Here is an 11,473-nt window from a genome sequence, read left to right as displayed (position 1 = left end):
AGAGACAACAATATCATATTGTGTGTATATATAATCCAGATTAATCTTCCCTCATAACATCCAGATGAAACAAATTACATTATGTTCTAGGTCACCTAGAACAACTTAAGACAGCACATGCTGCACATGCAAATAACTGTGACTATAAAGACTCATCCTGGTGAGTGGCAGCTCATATAAAATCTCAAATTGCAGACAATTTTTCTTACATTTGTTGTATTAAATATAATATGTCACGTGTTGCTGACTCTACTTAATCACACTCCCACAGGTATGGGTTCTGCGCGAACAATTCCACGATTTGTCATCACGTGGCTCGTATCAACAAAGGCCACAGTCGGCGATTCTTCAGCCGCCGACGTTTCAGATCTCCTTCTCTGTGAAGATCGCCCGTGTATAATGTGAAATCCCGGGGAAGTGCAATAAGATGGGAGAATTGCAGTAGCTGGCCGAGGCAGGCAGGCAGGCAGGCGTTGGTGTTTGAAAAGTGATGATTTGATACGCATGAGGATCTTGCCCAGCAGAAGCATGTGTCTGCCCGGAGATAGCACAGAGAGGAGGTGGTGGTGGTGGTGATGGTGGGAGAGGGATATTTGAAGAACCACTGGGCCCACACAAAGGAATCTAATTGTTTTACTGGAGCTAAGTGTATTATCTGTGTATGAGGAAGTCTCATTTGCATTTTCAGTCCCAACCATTTGCCACCTGTATGAGGGTTTCCTCATGTACATGGTCATACATGTGTGCCTGAGGGAGGACGTCGGCGGCGAACCCCCGGTTTTGGCTGTAAATGAATTCCACTTTGATGAGGTGATGTCTTGCAATTCATTGTAGGTTGTTTTATCTCTCTCTCGCTCTCTCTGTGTTGTCGAGTTTTGTTTTTTTTCCCTCTTCCTTTGCCGTGGCAGATGTGTTGTGGTGGGTGGCAGCTGCAGAACGGAGGAGCACAGCTTGCTAAGTGATTCACCCTGCTCCTGGCGTCTCCGTTACCCCCACGAGTCTTCTTCTTTTTTCCCGCCGACAATGTTTTCATTTCTATTTGCTTTATGTGTAACGAGGACGGTCGTCGGCTTGATGCTTTGACAGCTCTGTCAGAGAGGAATTAAAAATGACAGTCTCTCTTCGTGCAAAAGGCACATTTGAAAATTCATGACCTTGAAAAAAAGTCTAAAAAAAATGTGTTGTCCAAAATTTGACAAAAAAGGCACAAAAATGTTTTGTCCAACATTTGAAAAAAAAAAAAATCATACCGCGGAATTTCGTCCAAAATTTGTCAAAAAAAAGTGTCCAAAATTTTAATAGAAAGTAATACTGGGGTATGTCATCCCAAAAAATTTTTTAAAAGTTATACGCAGTATGTCATCCCAAATTTGTCAAAACGTAAAAAAAAAAAAAATTGACAAAATTTGACAAAAAAAAGGCAAAACAAAATGTTGTCCAAAATTTGAAAAAAAAATCATAGCGCGGTATGTCATCCAAAATGTAAAAAAGGTAATACGCGGTATCAAAACGTTAAAAAAAATATTTTTTCCAAAATTTGAAAAAAAAAAAAGAAGTCATACCACGTTGTCATCCAAAATTTGACCTAAAAAAGGCAACAAAAAAAAATTTGGACAAAATTTGAAAAAAAAAAAAAAAATCATACCGCGTTATGTCATCCAAAATTTGACAAAAAATGGCAAAAAAAAACATTTTGGACAAAATTTGAAAAAAAAAAATCATACCGCGGTATTTCTTTTTTTTGTTGATGAATATGCTGATGCTGATCAATTCCTCACATCTACATCTGCTGAAGAGGGAATCGCTGTTTTGTTCACTCCTGTCAAATAGCACTCTCTCGTTCCCCAACCAAAATACCCCATTAGGTTTCTCTCAAACAAAATGGACCATTTCTCCCTCTCTCTGCCTTTGCCTCATTCATACTGTTGATTCCACCTCAGGAGAAATGCATCAGGCCCTTTTCTTTCATCAAGGCAGCAGCTTTAAAGTAATTTACCCCTCTCTCATAGGGAGCCAAATGGAGATGAGAAGATGTCGATCTTCTCCTTCTCTTTGTCTGTCCCCTTTGATCTCTTTCAACGTGAATTCTCAATGCACAGAAAGTAAATTGGATTTTTTTTTTTCCCCTCTTCCTTGTCTTTCTCAAGGAGCATGGTTGATCATACAAAATTGACCAGAAATGACTCCTAATGACCCCTGTGTTTTACTCACAAAAAAGACGAATACATCAAAAACACACACTCCTGGCCCATCATTACTGATAGTGCATTCTAATGAAGGATGAATAATTCAAGGTTGCACTTGTGGATGTAACAGCGTTCTGACGGCGTGAACATCTTCGTGGAAGCGAGCCAACGTCTCGACAAGAAGGTTTCCTTGTGAGGGAAAGGGTTTTTTTTCCCACTCGTGTCTTGTTGTCTGTCGCATTAGCAGACAGCAGTTGTGATTTATCTTGTATTCCCAGTGCTCTCTCTCTCTGTCTCTCTCACTGGAAAGGTTAAAGCATACAGCCTGGGGGCGATACTACAAAGGTCAACACGCAGTTTAGGAATGAGGAATAGAACAATACAGAGTAAGACGGAGAAGGAAATGTACTCCACGCTCCGTGTCTCCGTCTTTGACGTCCCCCCCGGAAACACAACCCCGTCCTCTTTCCAGCAAGCGTCATTTATCCTCGCCCCGTCCTCTTCCTCTTCCTCTTCTTATTGCCACTTCCTCCGATATCACGAGCCATAAAAATAGCTGACCTTGACAAAGCCGTCTCCAGAGATGGTATATGAATAAGGAGAAAAGGGGGGGTAGGAAAATTATGGTGGGTAACAAAGGGAAACTGTAAACAAAGAGCGTGGATTTAATGGACCCCCTCAAGCCTGGATGTGCTTCAGAGAAATACAGTGAGAGAGACAGCTGGATATATAAAAAAAAAAAAAAAATAGCAGCGAGGTGCTGGGCCATTAAAGAGGAGCAGGAGAATCGAGCGACGGCTGCGAAGAAACACCAGTGTCTTTTGGTGAGTCAGATGTGTTGAGGTGATTAATCTGCTTTGGCTGTGTCCTTCACAGGCCCGAGGGAAGGGGGGGGGGGGGGGGAGAGCGTACAGCAGCACGAGGTCTCCCCCTAGTGGACACTGCAAAGAACTGAACTATTTGTCTCATTTGTTATCATCTGTTCTGAGCCTCAGAGGGATGTTGATGGTGGGAAATCTGGAGAATTGGCTTCTCAAAACTACAGAGATGTTGATGGAAAACAGGTGACACGAGTCCTAATTTATAAAAAATAAATAAAAATAAATGCTTTATCCCGCTTATAGGTGGTAAAATAGCTTGTCCAGCTAACAGCAATAAAAACATTGCATTTACAACTGTACAGAATAAAGACAGCAAATCCTCACACTGGTAAAAGCAGGTCCTCAGTTAATTCATCATCCAAAAACATGCAGATGTGGGGGATTCTGCAAATTGGGCACTCTAAATTGACCGTGTGTGACCCACCTTTGGTCCTATGTCAGCCCAGATTGGCACCAGTGACCCCCCCGGGGTGACCCTCGTGTGGAGTGAGCGATGTCTTGTCTTTTGAGATTGTTTTGACTTTCTTTTTACAACAGAGACCTGACAAACAAGAGGAAACTGTCGTCAGTGTTGTAATGTACAAATACTTTGACTGTACTTAAGTAGAATTTTCACATGTCTCTACTTATATGGAAGCAAATGTGTCTCATATTCCAAATTAAAACGTATTCACAGAAATGGTTTTTCATTTTTAAAATGTAGCTGCATTTTTTGACTCATACATAAAATTCATTTTCTTATTCGAGACTACTCATCCTGTGACTTAATTAAAATGATAAAGAAAATGACATTTAAGATTTAATTTAATTCAAAACATCCTCCAGCAAAAAGGTACCAAATTCCAATTGGAAATGTCAAATTTGAAAATTAAAATGGATTGACAGAAATAATGTTTCATTTTCAAAATGCAGCTGCATAAAATGAAAACTTCAAGACTGCTTATTTTGTGACTAAAGTTGACGCTAGTTGAAAATTGAACATTGATTATTTATGTTATTTATGAGTCAAAAAATGCAGAAAGTGAAAAAGCATTTCTGTTAATGCATTTTAATTTGGAATATGAGACACATTTGTTTCTATATATTTTACTTCGTTATTTATATTTAAATAAACAACTTGTACTTTTACCCCACTACATTTCCTAAATAAAATATGTACTTTTACTCCGATTCATTTCCCTGAACCATCTTTGTTACTACAAAATAAAAGTTGAGTTGGTGACGTAATACCTGTTTGTTGTCGCTAGTTGTTTTTTTTAGCAGCGGTTAGCCGCAGTTTTCGGCTCCATGTGGACTTAAACTCACCAGCGGCTCGTTGTTTGCCGTATCCGACACAGAGGCTCTGGTCTCCGGGGGTTTCTGTTGTACACTTATCCGGACGCCGGGTCTCAGCTATCGGTTGTTTCAGCTGTTTCAGCGCGCAGGTGTTAGCTGAGCAGCTAACCGGCGAGCTAGCTAGCTCACGCAGATAAACCACAAACTCCAAAAGTTTCAAACATACACTTTTTCCCAATGAATTTAACATTAAATTAATCAGAACTACACTCTATACATTGTTAATGTGGTAAACGACTATTCTAGCTGCAAACGTCTGGTTCTTAATGGCATATGTACATAGGTGTATAGAGGCCCATTTCCAGTGTTCTAATGGTACATTGTGTTTGCTAATCGCGTTAGAAGGCGATTGGATGATTAGAAAACCCTTGTGCAATGATGTTAGCACAGCTGAAAACAGTTGTGCTGGTTCTTTGACGAAAGCAAAGTTAAAATCATAAATAAAAATCATTATTTCTAATCTTGTCAATGTCTTGACTATATTTTCTATTCATTTTGTAACTCTTTTGGTGAATTAAAGTGTGACTTTTAATGGAAAACACCAACTAATTGTATAGGTGACCCCAAGCTTTCGAACGGTAGTGTAAGCAGAGGTGGAATAAGTACTAAAATATTGTACACAAGTAAAAGTACCAATACTTTGATGAAATATTACTCAAGTAGAAGTAAAAGTAGTCATCTGAAAATGTACTCAAGTAGAATTAAAAAGTAGCTCATTTGAAATGTATTAAAGTAAAAGTGACTAGTTACTTTGCGTGGGGTGTGAGGGTAGTAGAAATATGACAAGGGCTCAGAAATCCAAAACTATTTTGGAGCTGAATTTTTATTTTTACTCAGTAACAGATAGGATTTATAAAGTCACTAAGTACAATACTTAAGTCAATACGTACTCAGGTAAAATCCAAAATCCTGATTTTAAATTGTACTTAAAAAATACAAAATACACAAAAAAAAGTATTCAATACAGTAACTTGAGTAAATGTATTTAGTTACTTTCCCCCTCTGAGTGTAAGTACAGTAAATATCAGGCAATTTAAGACTGTTGCTCAAGTAACGTTCTAAAACAGAAATTTAACTTCTAACAAAGTCGTCATTTTCTGGTAAGATACTTGTACTTTTACACAAGTATCGCTTTCAAGTACTTTATCCAAGACTGACTGTAGTGTTTAGATTTTAAAATAAAATGAAACTGTGTGGAAAATCAAAGTTCAAATACCCTAGCTCTAGATTTCAGGTTAAAAATATATAGGCCTGTGTCACTGTTTACTTGACAGACGTAATGTAGGTCAAGCCTTTTAAGAAAATGCCAGAGAACTTTCCCATAATGCAACGTGACAGCGTTCTTGCATTAAAACCCTTGCTTTAAACACCCATCGCTTCCCTAAACCCTGTTTGAAATGCAGGCTTTTTGTTGTATATCCAAGCCCGGGATAATCATTCACGCCATCTTGTTAGATTTGGCAAAGCTCCTCCAGAGCTACAAAAGAGCCGCGTTCACAATGTAACAGCAGCCACTTCCCATGAAAATTGACCGATTTGGGTGAATATGTTGCGTGCGAATCATCGAATCTGAATTGCAAAAAAGGGAACAAACGCGACGCCACGTCAGTGTCTAGTAGGAAATTATACATACTTTAATGCCAATATAATATGTTTATTTTCCAATCAAGTAAAACATTTAAGACATATTTTAGAAAAAAATCTAATCCAAGATTCACAGAGATTAAAAAGGCAGTACACTTATATTGGGGCTAAAATAATGAGCGATATGCACACAGAAGAACATTGTTTCCCCCCCCATTCAATAGAATCAGTGCTTGGCTCTATAGACGTGTTCCAAAGGACAGAAAAACTCCCTCTGGCCATGATGTGGAGAGTAAACACACAAACAAACGTGAGGAGTGAAAGGTCGTCGGTCAATACAAGGAGGTATCTGCACTTTCAATTGCCTTGGTTGGATTTTTAGAGGTCCGTTCTGGAGCCAGCGGCCCAGTATGATTCCATGTACATAGTCACAATATCATTATACAGTTTAAAAAAAACAAACACACACACACACACACACAAAAACAATCATGATCAATGATCATCCAATCAAGGCAAAGCACAAAGGCAGCAGGTTGAGGTTTTGTGTGAACTTCATTCAATCTGCAACCATCTACTGGGCGACCACACGAGGGAGCACTGAGACCTTGGTATCGTGGCATAAAACATCCTTTCTGTCTCCAAAGGCTTTTTTAATGATTCGTGATGTTAAGGTTTCTGTCGGCTTTTATGTTTAAATGCTTGTTGTTGTCGTTTGAATACAATCCATGTGTCTTAAGGTCGTCTTTGGACCAGCTGTAGATGTTTTTATCTTTAATAAGATGGTTGACACTGTCTATTTTCAGCAATAAAAGTCGATTTTTTTTTTCCTTCAAATAATACAATATTATGTTTGACTTGTGATTTAATTGGGGGAAACAAAGTTAGCCTTGTTGACTATCGCTTTGCCAGCGGTTAGTCGATTAAAGGTGCCATATGTAAGAATGTGGCCAAAAACCGGTTACCACATTCAAATTCAAAATACAGAGGTCTTTTAGGTTTGGTTTTCTGACGTAACTGGCAACCCGCGGTCACTCGGCAGCTGAGACTCTACTGACTGCTATGATTGGTAGACGGCAGGTAGGTGGCGCCACATGCCAAAAACATGATTTCAAAACATAAACATGATTTGCAGTCTGCAAAATATTTTTGTCAATGCAAATATTTTGTCTGTACTGTTGTTGTTGGTGAGTTCAGTTTGTTATATGAACATTATTCCTGAGTCTCTGTGACATATTAGGAGGATTTTATGGCCAGTTGCTTTAGATTTATTACATAATGCACCTTTAACTTATTAACTCAGCTTGGTGTATCCACTATATAAAGATATCGTGGATCGAAGATAATACTAAACCATGGGTTAACGTTAGAAAATCATGGGAGAAATCGCTTTAAATTGAACAGATTTCTTAACAAATATCACCATCTTTCATTATACCACACAGGTGTATCAGACTTTTCATTTCATTTAACACCACAAACTCGAAAACGCGTCCACTTTTCAAGACACCAACAATGGTACATTCAGGATCGCAACAGTTAAAAAAAACATACTTGATGACATGGATGTGAGTCTTGTGCTGTCTCATGTTTGCATGATTGGGGAAATATTATTACCATTATTACCATTATAACCATTTGATTATTTCTACGGGGGGGGGGGGTGTTATTGGCTGAGTACAGGACAGTAAACAAAGAGATTGATCGCAATAACGTGTAAAACTATGAGCATTAATGCAGTTACGTCTTTTTGTGTGTTCATAACTTCAACGACGACGACTCCCTCGACTGTAATACTGAGGTCAAAAGGTCAATTTTTCTAATCAAAAAATGCCAGCGTTAGTAAAAACATCTACTGATTCCGTGTTAAAACGTTAACAATGCCACTCTAAAAAAAAAAAAAAAATACAAACAAAGGGACTTCTCATAATGTCTGATTATCACGGGGCTGTAAAATGAAATAATAAAAAAGAAAATATCTATTTGGTAACAGGGTCAGGCAAAAAAAAAATACTTTTTTTGTGAGTGTATGTGAAGTACAATCCTTTTCTTCTGTGGTTGAAAAAAAAAAAAAAAACTGGTTATGATAAAAATACAAACTTAAAACCACAGTCCATGTTCTTTCTATATATGTGTATAAAGAAAAGTATCTAACTGGAGGTAAACTGGCTGTCTGTGTCACCAAAGCTCCAAAGAGGACTTTTTGATTGTTATTTTTGAGCCACTTTCGGGGCCTGATTGGTTGGAAATGCCGTGTGACTCTAGTGCGACGAGTGGAGAATTTAATTAAAACGACCGGAGGTAGAGGAGGAGGAGGAGGAGGAGGAGGAGGAGAAGAGGTAAGGAGTTTGTTGGAGGAACAAGCGCATATGAGGTAGGCTTTTGTGGTAAACAAAAAAATAAACGTAAGTTTTTTTTTGCAGTAAAAGTAAAAGACGTTTTTTTTTTAAAAACCTGGGAAGTAAAGGAAGACCAGGGAGTCTGTGGCAACACGACGACAACCTCAGTACAACAGAGACCTATACTGTTAACCATCATCAAAACAATACACACAACAACAAAAAGGAAAAAAACGCACAACTATGTATAACTCAAGAGGTAGTTGCTAATATCAGTACATGAAAATGGTTATTTCCGTCACCATTTTTTAACAGAGTTTTATCGATGAGTCGAATCGGATGATTCCCAAAAGAACACGAGACATTTTTTTGGTTAATTCCCTGAGAAGAGTTCATCATCCTGAGAGAAAGTCTGAGAGTAAAAATGTATAAATACATCATACAAAAAAAAAAAAAAAATGGTGGTTTTTCCATAGAGATCCCATATGGAGCATGGCCTGTGCTCCTTTTTCCGTGGTTTGGTCGTTGGACTCTTTTTGTCTCTGTCATGCTGCATTTGTTGAGATACATGTTAAACGCACACACACACACACACACACACACATTCAAAAAGCTGTACATAAAACCAAAAAAAACAACAAACAGCAATAAGTCCTTCTTATTACCGAAAAGAGCATCAAGAGGATAGCAACCGCGTCAGGAACTCTTAAATGCCTTCGAAACAACAGAATAAAAATAAAGCCAAACTCTTTGGTATAGAAATATACCAAAAACAAGTCGCTTGTCTACACACACACACACACACACACAAGTTCAGTATCGTACAAAGTTATTTGATTTGTCAGAACATTAAGATACAAACTCCAAAGCGACCCAGCGTAAACCTTTGTGAGGAGTCGACTTCAGATGAAGCTCTTTTCACATTCAATATGGTCAGAGAAGAGTTGTCGGGTCACAGACATAGTGCCACTAAAGCCAGACTTGGGATTCAAGTTATACCAAAAGCAGCAACGCCATCTCTTTCTCCCTCTCCCTCATTCCCTCTCTCTCTCTCTCTCTCTTTAGTTAAAAGTCTGAAGCAGCAGCAGCAGCAGTGGCGATGGCGACCATTACCTGGCTGGTGCTTACTAACAAACAAAAGGTAGGCACAGACGGGAGAGGAACACGTTGGTTTTTTTTCTCTTCTTCTTCTTTGACATTCGCTTCCGTGAGGAAGAGTTGAGTGAGGTATTAAAAAGTAGAGCAGCTGCGAAGATACTGTGACGGCGTCGCCCGTCACAGTACGAGCCTTTGTGCCGTGTCAGAAGTGACCGTTGACTATTTGACGTTTGTAGGTAACAAATGGCGCTTTTCCGCTACACAGTTCCGCTACGACTCGACTCTTTTTTTGTGCTTTTCCATTCCAGTTAGTACCTGGTACGTTTTTTTAGTACCTGCTCTGACGAGGTTCCAAGCGAGCTAAGACGATACTAAAACGTGAAAAAACTCAAAGCGAACTGTAGATAGGTTAAAATTACTTTAAAAAATCCTGAAAACGTGCGCTAATTTCCAACATTTAGCAAAGGCAATGTCTAATGTCTACATACAAAGTCAACGCACAGACGCCATTTTCACAACCAAGCGGCGCGATAGACGTCTGGAGCGGTTTCACAACACCACGCGAAGCCGGGTTGCGACACAACTTGGCAAGTTTTACCGTTAAATTTGGGAGCTCCGTAGGCTACGGATAAGAGCCTCTTCCGGCGATACTTTCGCATGACGTAGCTCCTGAAGCTAACAGTGAAACTCGCCACGTCGCGTCCGGCTACGCATGGTGTCGTGAAGCCGCACGAGACAACGGTTTCTTCTCTGCAGACAGTTCACACAACAGAGTGCAACAATGCTTTGGGTCGATGAAATGCCCGTTACTTTACCGTTACATACAACGAGCCAAATCGCGTTCGGTGTGAACACGGCATAAAACCTCAATATTTAAAATGTGACGTCGACAGACTACCTGTCGCCGATTGGTCAGAGAGTGTCGTCCCTGGAAGAGTCATGAGCGCGACGTCCGACACAAGAATCAAAGCGAACCGTAGATCAGTACGAAAGACTTAAAAAATCCTGAAAACATGCGCTAATCTCCAACATTTAGCAAGGAAATGTCTAATGCTCTGTTCAAACCGCACAAGTTTACATACAAAGGTCGGGCCAAGTGGCGCAATAGAAATCTAGAGTGGTTTCACAACACCATGCGAAGCCGGAAACAGCTTTTCAGTTTTACTGAGTTGTACCGTTGAATTTGGGCGCTCCGTACGGATAAGAGCCTCTTCCGGGGATACTTTCGCATGACGTAGCTCCTGAAGCTAACAGTGAAACCCGCCGCATTGTTGTGTCCGGCTACGCATGGTGTTGTGAAACCGCACAAGACGCTGGTTTTCTTCTCTGCAGACACTTCACACAACAGAGGGCAAAAAATGCCCGTTACTTTACTGTTTAAAAGTAAACGCCGACTTGCAGTGACGCGAAAGCTCGTGTTCGTTGTGAACACGGCATGAAACCACGATATTTAACACAGGAGTCTGGCGTATTTTTACGACATACTTAGTGACAGCATCACAACCCCGTTTGCCATACACAAACAGGAAGTACTGAACTTTTTAATTTACCCTGTTATGACCATCATGATAATCAGGCCGCTTGGATTTATTTTGATTTCATAGCTGCAGATATATCTGGCACTTAACTTACCGTTAATTACGGTACTGAGAAGCTAACGTCGCAAACGCTAGATCGGTCTAGGAGTTACGGTAAATGAGACGTACGCGTGCCAAATCCTGTCGCCGACGACACTAGTCACTAGTTGCCAAGATGACTCCGCCCACATTGAGGAGGTACTACAGCAATGGAAAACAATACCAAACCGAGTCGAGTCGTACTGGAACCGTATAGTGGAAAAGGCGCCAAAAATGTGGTGTTTACTCCTTTTTTTTTTAAAGTTTTTTTTTAGTTTCGTCCGAGAGAGAGAGTCACATGTTTCCACGTAACAACATGCAATAAACACAGCTATTTCCCCCCTGTGTCAGAGCTAACTACTTATACATATGCATCACTTAAACTTAAGACAATTTTAATTTTTATATCCTGCGCCCCTTTACATATATATTAA

Source organism: Microchirus variegatus (genome assembly GCF_963457635.1).
Source record: "Microchirus variegatus genome assembly, chromosome: 12".
In the NCBI taxonomy this organism is placed as follows: Eukaryota; Metazoa; Chordata; class Actinopteri; order Pleuronectiformes; family Soleidae; genus Microchirus; species Microchirus variegatus.
Note: the sequence above shows the minus strand (reverse complement) of the source record.